We start from the raw sequence: 8,697 nt of genomic DNA on the forward strand, positions 1-8,697 counted from the left end.
ACTGAGACCCAGAGTTAGCCAACACATAGAAACAGAGCTTTGGGTCTCCCTAAGTAACACACAAAGTCCCACAGCTGGTGCCATGAACCATGTATACACAAAGAACTGGGAATTTGGGTAATACAATATATAGAGACACACACAGAATTGAGACCTTGAATTACCCAGCACAAAGGATTGGCATCCTCAGTCATCCCACAGACTATACAGGCACTCAAGATTGATACCCTGAGTTATCCAACACAAAGACACATAACAAAGATGCAGACTTAACTAGTTAGAGTCAGAAGTCTGGGACTAGGGGTGTGTTGAAACCAGCTCATCCTAGCTAATAGAAGTTGATTGTTAAATCTGCAGTATGAGCATTTATTTCTCAGAAATTAGCAAACTCTATAAGTCAGGACTTCATCTGTTATTTTACTGAGTGTTTAGACTTAAGATAGTGTTGAGAAAATGTTAATAATACAAATTAAACTTATATGTGTCATTTGTACTTTTCAGAGTGGGGTGGAGTGAAGAGTCAGTTGTTAAAAACATTAACCAGCAAGCCTCTGACTAGGATCCCAAGTTTCCCAAAATGCAGATAGATATACTGTACTATAGTGAAAAGAATACTAGATTTGGAATCGGTAGATGAGTTCAAATGCTAACTTTGCTTCATACAATCTGGGAGACCCTGGGCAAGTCAATTCATATCTTAGGGCCTCCATGCCTTTCACTAGCATGAAGACTGTGTTGAATATCCTGAAGGTCCTTTCTAGCCTAAATCCCATACTATGCTGTACACAAGCCTGGGACCCTCCTGAGGATAAGGGAGAAAAGGCTTAGGGTCAAAGCCTCTGAGAGAGGGAAGACCCAAATGGCCTGATATTCTAGAAACAGAAGCTAAAATAGAAATGGAAAGAATCCACCTATCATCTCTGAAAGAGATTTCAAAAGGAAAACTTCTAGGAATATTGTAGCCAAATTCCAGAGTTCCCAGCTAAAGGAGAAAATATTACAAGAAGCCAGAAAGAAATAATTCAAGTATTGTGGAAACACAATCAGGATAACACAGGACTTTGCAGTTTTTACACTGAGATCAGAGGGCTTGGAATATGATATTCCAGAGGTCAAAGGAGATAGGATTAAAAGAAAGAATCACCTATCCAGCAAAACTAGTTTAATACTTCAGGGGAAAAAATGGAATTTCAATGAAATAGAGGACTTCCAAGCATTCTTACTGAAAAGAACAGAGCTGAATAGAGAAAAGAAATCCTAAGGGACTTAAGTTGAACTGTTTACATTCCTACATGGAAAGATGATATTTGTAACTCATGAGACCTTCCTCAGTATTAGGACAGTTGGAGGGAACATATGTATAGATAGATAGATAGATAGATAGATAGATAGATAGATAGATAGATAGATAGATAGATAGATAGATATAGATACATATAGACACATATGTATATGTGTGTGTATATAGATACATATATGTATATATATGTAGAGAGAGACACACACACAGACAGAGACAGAGAGACAGAGACAAAGGGCACAGGGTGAACTGAATATGAAGGGATGATATCTAAAAAGGAAAATTAAAGGTTGAGAGGAAAGTACTAGGAGAAAGAGAAAGGGAAAGGTAGAATGTAGTAAATCATCTCATATAAAAGAGACAAGAAAAAGTTTTTACAATGGAGGGGAAGAAAGGGAAGGTGAAAGGGAATAAGTGAGCCTTCCTTTCATCAGATTTGGCTTCAGGAGGGAATACCATACACACTCAATTAGGTATGGAAGTTTATCTTACCCTACAGGAAAGCAGGGGGGAAGGTGAGAAGAGGTGGGGATAATAGAAGGGACAGCAGATTGGGGGAAGGAGGAATTAGAAGTAAACATTTTGGTAGAGTGACAGGTCAGAGAAGAGAATTGAATAAATGGAGGGTGGAACAGGATAGAGGGAAATATAGCTAGTCTTTCACAACATCATTGTTATGGAGGTATTTTGCATGACCATGCATGTATAACCTTTATCGAACTACTTGCCTTCCTAATGAGGGTGGGTGGGGAGGGGGTAAAGGAGAGAATGTGGAACTCAAAGCTTTAAAAATGAATATTAGAGGTTGTTTTTACATGCAACTAGGAAACAAGATTATATATCATATATATGTATATCTTATATATATTATATACATAAGCAATGAGGTATAGAAATCTCTCTTACCTTACAGGAAAATAGAAGGGAAGGGGATGGGGTGTGGGGAGGTGATAGAAGAGAGGGCAGATTGGAGGAAAGGGCAATCAGAATACTTGCTGCCTTGGGGGGCTTAGGGGGGAGAAAGGGAGAAATTTTGAAATTCAAAATTTTGTGGAAGTGAATGATGAAAACCGAAAATAAATTTATATGTATATATGTATATTTTTAAAAAAGACATTGAAAGAGGAGATGAATTACCCAAAGACAACAGCAGGTTAAAGGCAAAGCTGAGATTCAAATCCAAGCCTTAGAGTTTAGACCCAGGACTCCTTCAACAATACCATGAAATTCACCAAGAGATAGAGCCAGGAATTCTGTAAACAAGTCCTGTCAGTTCCCACAGCATTACAGATGCACAGGTAATTTTGTCTTATCAGATAATGGAAATGTTTTTAGTGGCAATAATCAGCCCATTACTAATGCAGCTTGTGTTAATAATGATAGCTTGCAACGCAGGAAAATCACCTACTTTGGTTTCCTCTCTGACAGCCAACATTCCAGAAATTATAGGCTAGTAAGGGACATAAAAGACGGAGATTAAGGAAAAGAGCTGAGATACATAACTGCTTAAACAAAGAAGTTGCAGATTTGCAGTGAACTTGATAATCATAACTGTGAAGCTGGGGGAGAAATTAGATGATATTGAAGAACTGATTAAAAGACCTGCATTCAGATTTTATTACCCTTGTCACCTTTGGCTCTTGGGGGAAGAAAAAGGAGAGATCTGAAGCTGTATCAGACATCATCAAAGACAGCCCTGAGTGCATGGTTTAAATTCTGAAGCACAAAATCTTTCTAATTTAAAAGCTGTAAAAACGTGCTCAGCCATATCCAAGGAAGGACATATCCCCTTCAGGGGAAGTTCAATCATGTACCTCCTTTAATTTATTTCAGTAGCAAATAGGAGAGCAGTGTTTTCAAGCTTTATGAGACTGTCCCTTCTGTGGTTTGGTTTGGTTTGGTTTTGTGTGTGGAGCCTGAAACTCCTATGTGTTATGGCTAACTGAGGTAGTATTGGGATAGAGCCTGAATATCAAATCCAAATGTCATTTTTCTTTTGAAATGTCTATAAACTCAGCACTTCAAAACAGGATACCTTAAAACTTGTCTATCTAATGCATCCAATGCAACTCCTAGTTACCTAGTGATGGCTGCAGGCCCTTTGAAGTAGGAGATTTTGCACATCATTTTCAGTAGATCTTCTAAGCTAACACTCCAAATCCACTGGAGCAGTTCTCATAGAACAAACTAAACTTTCTCATTCAGAGAAGCTATACTCTTGACTTTCAAGACTCATAGGTCCAGGAGAGGGGACCTGAAAGGCCATCGATTACAAATAATCATTTTAGAATTGAATAAAACTGAAACCTAGAAAGGCTAAATAAATGCATTGACCAAAATGAAAGAATTATTGTTTGGGACAGGATCTGAAGCCAGAGGCCTTCCTGACTTCTAAGTCCAGCTCTCTCTACAATACCACACTGCCCTTATGTCTTGTATCAGAGGTTTCTTGCTGCTTGCAGGGTGATGCAGGCTATGCTCTAAGGTCCAGTTGCTAGTGACTATATTCTCTATACTGCAGGAAATCTCAGAGTGGGAGGGGAAAGGAAGATAAGGTTGGCACAATTTGGGTGGGTTGTGATTTGCATCATTGAAGGGAATAACCAAATTGATAGATCCACAGATAAATTTGAGCACTGAATTTTTGAGAGTGAATGAGTACTATGGCAAATATAGGAGCAGAAGATGGAGAAGGGCTATAGCTAAGGAGAGACCATGAACATGGCAGCCATGGTGTCACAAATCCTTGCATCCTATCTGGACCAAGATAGATAGATAGAGAGAGAGAGAGAGAGAGAGAGAGAGAGAGAGAGAGAGAGAGAGAGATAGTGAATGTATATATGTATGTATATCTCTTTTTCTTTACACATAAACACACACATCCAAAACAGCTGGTTATTTTTCAGCATGCACTTATTTACTTGTGAGTGCAAAGCAGTAGTGTCATCCTGTTTCAGAGTTAAGAGGGACAGAAGGGAAATTTGATGCTTATGTCCCTGGAGATGTAGGAGATTTCTATACCTTTGTGTATTAAAATCTAAGCTCCTTGAAGACAAGGAAAGTCTTTTGCCTTTTTTTTGTATCCCCAGTGCTTAGCACAGTGCCTGGCACATAGTAGACACAATGTTTACTGATAGATTAGTGGGTACAAAGAATGTTTGACTCCTTGACCTACTTTCCTTCTTTGATATTGCTTCATATTTCAGCAAAATAATTTTCATCATGGACACATGTATCTCTGCTACCGCAAGCAATAAGATGAAACACTGGGTGGGGGCTCAGGTGTGATTTGAAAGTTATATTTGTCAGAGTGAAAGCAGGGACTTGCCTGAGCTCTCCCCCAAACCCCTTCAAATATCTTTAAAAAGTGACTCTGAACAAATTCTAGAGGGGCAGAACGCACAAAGAAACAGAGTGAGGCAGATTTCAATCCCAAGGCAACGTGCATGGTCAACAGGAAAGGTCAGTTGCATGTGACAGAGAGAAGAGGGCAGACTAGTGCAAACCATGCCACTGCACACCTGGCCCCAGCAAAGCTGGAGCAGACCTTGTGGGACTGAATCACTGGCAGCAATGGTGGTTTTCATACTTCTCAGCCCACCAACACCACAGACAACTTAGAAGGTCAGCAGGAGTGGCCTGTCAAAACTACATGAGAGAGAAGCACAGTCCAGGGCAGGGCATGCCAATACAACCCTGGCCTCGGCAAACCAGAAGCAGGCTTTGGAAGTGACTGTGGCAACAGCAGCAGCAGCAGCTGCTTCTAGAGGTATCCACCCACAGAGAGAAAATGTGAAAATCACCTATTTCAACTTCCAGGAGCCAAGATGGCACAGTAAGCAGTAAGTCACTCTCACCTTCCCTTATTGACCTTGAAAAACTTAGAGAATATTGCCCCAGGAAAAAATCCTGAAATAGTAGAGCCAGCAGAAAGATGAGATACAGCAGTCTTTTAGCTCAAGAGGCTAAGGGGATTAAGGAAAAAAGTCCCACTTGGCGTGACTGAAGGAGACTAGTACAGGATGGGAGATATCCCAGTAAGCCAACAGCAAGCCCCTCCTCAGCAAACCAGAAAGAGATCCTGAGCCATAGAGTGGTAGAAAAAGCAAACAAGCACCAATACCAGGCACACATCAGCCACCAGCAACTCCAGTTCAACACTAGGTAAACTACCAGCCTCCAGTTGCCAGCACCTGAGGTCCCAGCACACAAAACCAGTAACTAGGCCCCTAGTCCTTAGCACACAAAACCTGGGAGAGTGCCTCCTGTGCCCCCAAAACAGAGAACTTTAAAATCCAGAGAAAAGGCAAACTATGTGAGCAAAAAGCAATAAAGAAAAACAATGATCATAAAGAACTATCTTGGTGACAGAAAAGAGAAAAACACAAATTCAGGAGAGGACAACATTGTCAATATACCCACATCCAAAATCTCAAAGGGGAATATGAACTGGTCTCAAGCCCAAAGAGCCTTCTTACAAGAACTCAAAAAGGACTTTAAAAGTCAAATAAGAGAGGGAAGAAAAACTTAACAATTCCTTTAAAAATACAATTGACAAAATGGGGGGAAAGTACACTGAAGAAAGCAACTCCTTAAAAAGTAGAATTGGTCAAATGGAAAAGAAAGTACAAAAGCTAACTGAAGAAAACAATTTGTTAAAAATCAGAATTGGGCAAGTGGAAGCTAATGACTCTATAAGACATCAAGAATCAGTCAAATAGTGCTCGCTTCAGCAGTACATATACTAAAATTGGAATGATACAGAGAAGATTAGCATGGCCCCTGAGCAAGGATGATATGCAAATTCATGAAGCATTCCGTATTTTTCTGATTTGCTTCAAGGAGGGAACAATAAACTTAAGCATATAAATTTAACTAGCTCTATAGGCAGTAGGAGAGGAAAAGGGAAGAGAGGGGAGGGGAAGATAAAAGGGGGGAAAGAAGTAGTAAGGGTAAAGGGGAGTAAAAGGGAGGGGGACTGAAAGAAGGAAGGGAAGGCTGCAGGAGGTGGTGGTCAAAAGTGAAAACTCTATTGAGGAGGGGAAGGGAGAAGATAAAACTAAAAGCACAAACAGTGGGAAAGAGGTTGGAGGGAAAGACACAGATTGTAATCATAACTGTGAATGTGAATGGAATGAACTCTCCCATTAAAAGGAGATGGATAGCAGAATGGATTAAAAGCCTTAATCAAACAATATGTTGTTTACAAGAAACACATTTGAAATGGGAGGATACACACAGGGTAAATGTAAAAGGCTGGAGAAGAATATATTGTGCTTCAGCTGATGTAAGAAAAGCAGGGGAAGCAATCCTAATCTCAGACAAAGCAAAAGCAGAAATAAATTTAATCAAAAGAGATAAGGAAGGAAACTATATCCTGCTAAAAGGCACCATAGGCAATGAAGCAATATCATTACTAAACATGTATGCTCCAAGTGGTATAGCATCCAAATTCTTAGAGGAGAGGTTAGAGGAGTTGTAGGAAGAAATAGACAGCAAAACTATACTAGTAGGTGACTTCAACCTCGCCTTCTCCGAACGTGATAAATCTAACCTCAAAATAAACAAGAAAGAAGTTAAGGAGGTGAATAAATCTCTGGATAAGGTAGATATGATACATCTCTAGAGAAAACTGAATGGGGATAGAAAGGAATATACCTTTTTCTCAGCAATACATGGCACATATACAAAAACTGACCATGTTTTAGGGCATAAAAACCTCATAATCCCAGTACAGAAAGGCAGAGATAGTCAATGTATCCTTCTCAGATCATAATGCAATAAAAAATATATGTTATAAAAAGCCATGGAAAGATAAACCAAAAATTAATTGGAAACTAAATAATCTAATCCTAAAGAATGAGTGGGTTAAACAATAAAGCATAGAAACAATCAAAAACTTCATTCAAGAGAATGACAATAATGAGACAACCTACCAAATCTTATGGGCTACCGTAAAAGCAGTTCTTAGGGGAAGTTTTATATCTTTGAATGTCAACATAAATAAAATAGAGAAAGAGGAGATCAATGACCTAGGAATACAGCTGAAAAAGCTAGAAAAAGAACAAATTGAAAATCTCCAAGTACATACCAAATTAGGAATACTGAAAACCAAAGGAGAGATTAATAAAATTGAAATTAAGAAAACTATTAAACTAATAAATGAAACTAATAACTAGTTTTATGAAAAAACTAATAAAATTGATAAATCGTTGGTCAATTTGATTAAAAAAAGAAGGAAGAAAACCAAATTATCAATATCAAAAATGAAATGGGTGAACTCACGTCCAATGAGGAGGAAATTAAAGCAATAATTAGAAATTACATTGCCCAACTTTATGCCCATAAATTCGATAACCTAAATGAGATGGTTGAGTATTTAAAAAAAAATATAAATTGCCCAGATTAACAGAAGAAGAAGTTGAATACTAAACAAACCCATCTCAGAAAAAGAAATTGAACAAGACATCAATGAAGTCCCTAGGAAAAAATCTCCAGGGCTGGATGGATTTACAAGTGAATTCTATCAGACATTTAAAGAACAGTTAATTCCAATACTATATAGACTATTTGGAAAAATTGGGGAAGAAGGAGTCTTCCAAAATTCTTTCTATGATACAAATATGGTTTTGATGCCTAAACTGGGAAGAGACAAAACAGAGAAAGAAAATTATAGACCAATCTCTCTAATGAATATATAGACATAAAAATTTTAAATAAGATTTTAGCAAAAAGAATACAACTTATCATGACAATAATACATTATAATCAGATAGGATTCATACCAGGAATGCAGGGCTGGTTCAATATTAGGAAAACTATTAGCATTATTGATCATATCAACAACAAAACTAACAGAAACCACATGATTATCTCAATAGATGTAGAAAAAGCTTCTGACAAAATACAACACTCATTCCTATTAAAAACACTGGAGAGCATAGGAATAAAGGGAAACCTTCATAAGGTAGTAAGCAATATCTACCTAAAACCTTCAGCAAACATTACATGCAATGGAGATAAGCTAGATGCATTTCCAATAAGATCAGGACGTCCATTATCACCACTATTATTCAATATGGTACTAGAAATGTTAACTGTAGCAATTAGAGAAGATAAAGAAATTGAAGGGATTAGAATAAGCAAAGAAGAAACTAAGTTATCACTCTTCGCAGATGATATGATAATATACTTAGAGAATCCCAGAGATTCAAGTAAAAAACTACGTAAAAAATAAACAACTTTGGCAGAGTTGTAGGTTACAAAATAAACCTGCACAAATCTTCTGCATTTCTATATATTAGTAACAAAGCCCAATAGCAAGAGATAGAAAGAGAAATCTCATTTAGAGCTAGGGTAGACACTGTAAAATATTTGGGAGTTTACCTGCTAAAACA

General features: G+C 37.9%; 1 non-coding gene across 1 annotated transcript; it reads left to right on the plus strand.

The window, feature by feature from the left end:
• The first annotated feature begins 6,020 nt into the window (after positions 1-6,020).
• On the plus strand, positions 6,021-6,127 carry LOC140521943 (U6 spliceosomal RNA). Its single transcript, XR_011973203.1, has one exon. It is a non-coding gene; the product is annotated as a U6 spliceosomal RNA (small nuclear RNA).
• The last annotated feature ends 2,570 nt before the right edge of the window (positions 6,128-8,697 follow it).

This window comes from Notamacropus eugenii, chromosome 1 (genome assembly GCF_028372415.1).
Source record: "Notamacropus eugenii isolate mMacEug1 chromosome 1, mMacEug1.pri_v2, whole genome shotgun sequence".
In the NCBI taxonomy this organism is placed as follows: Eukaryota; Metazoa; Chordata; class Mammalia; order Diprotodontia; family Macropodidae; genus Notamacropus; species Notamacropus eugenii.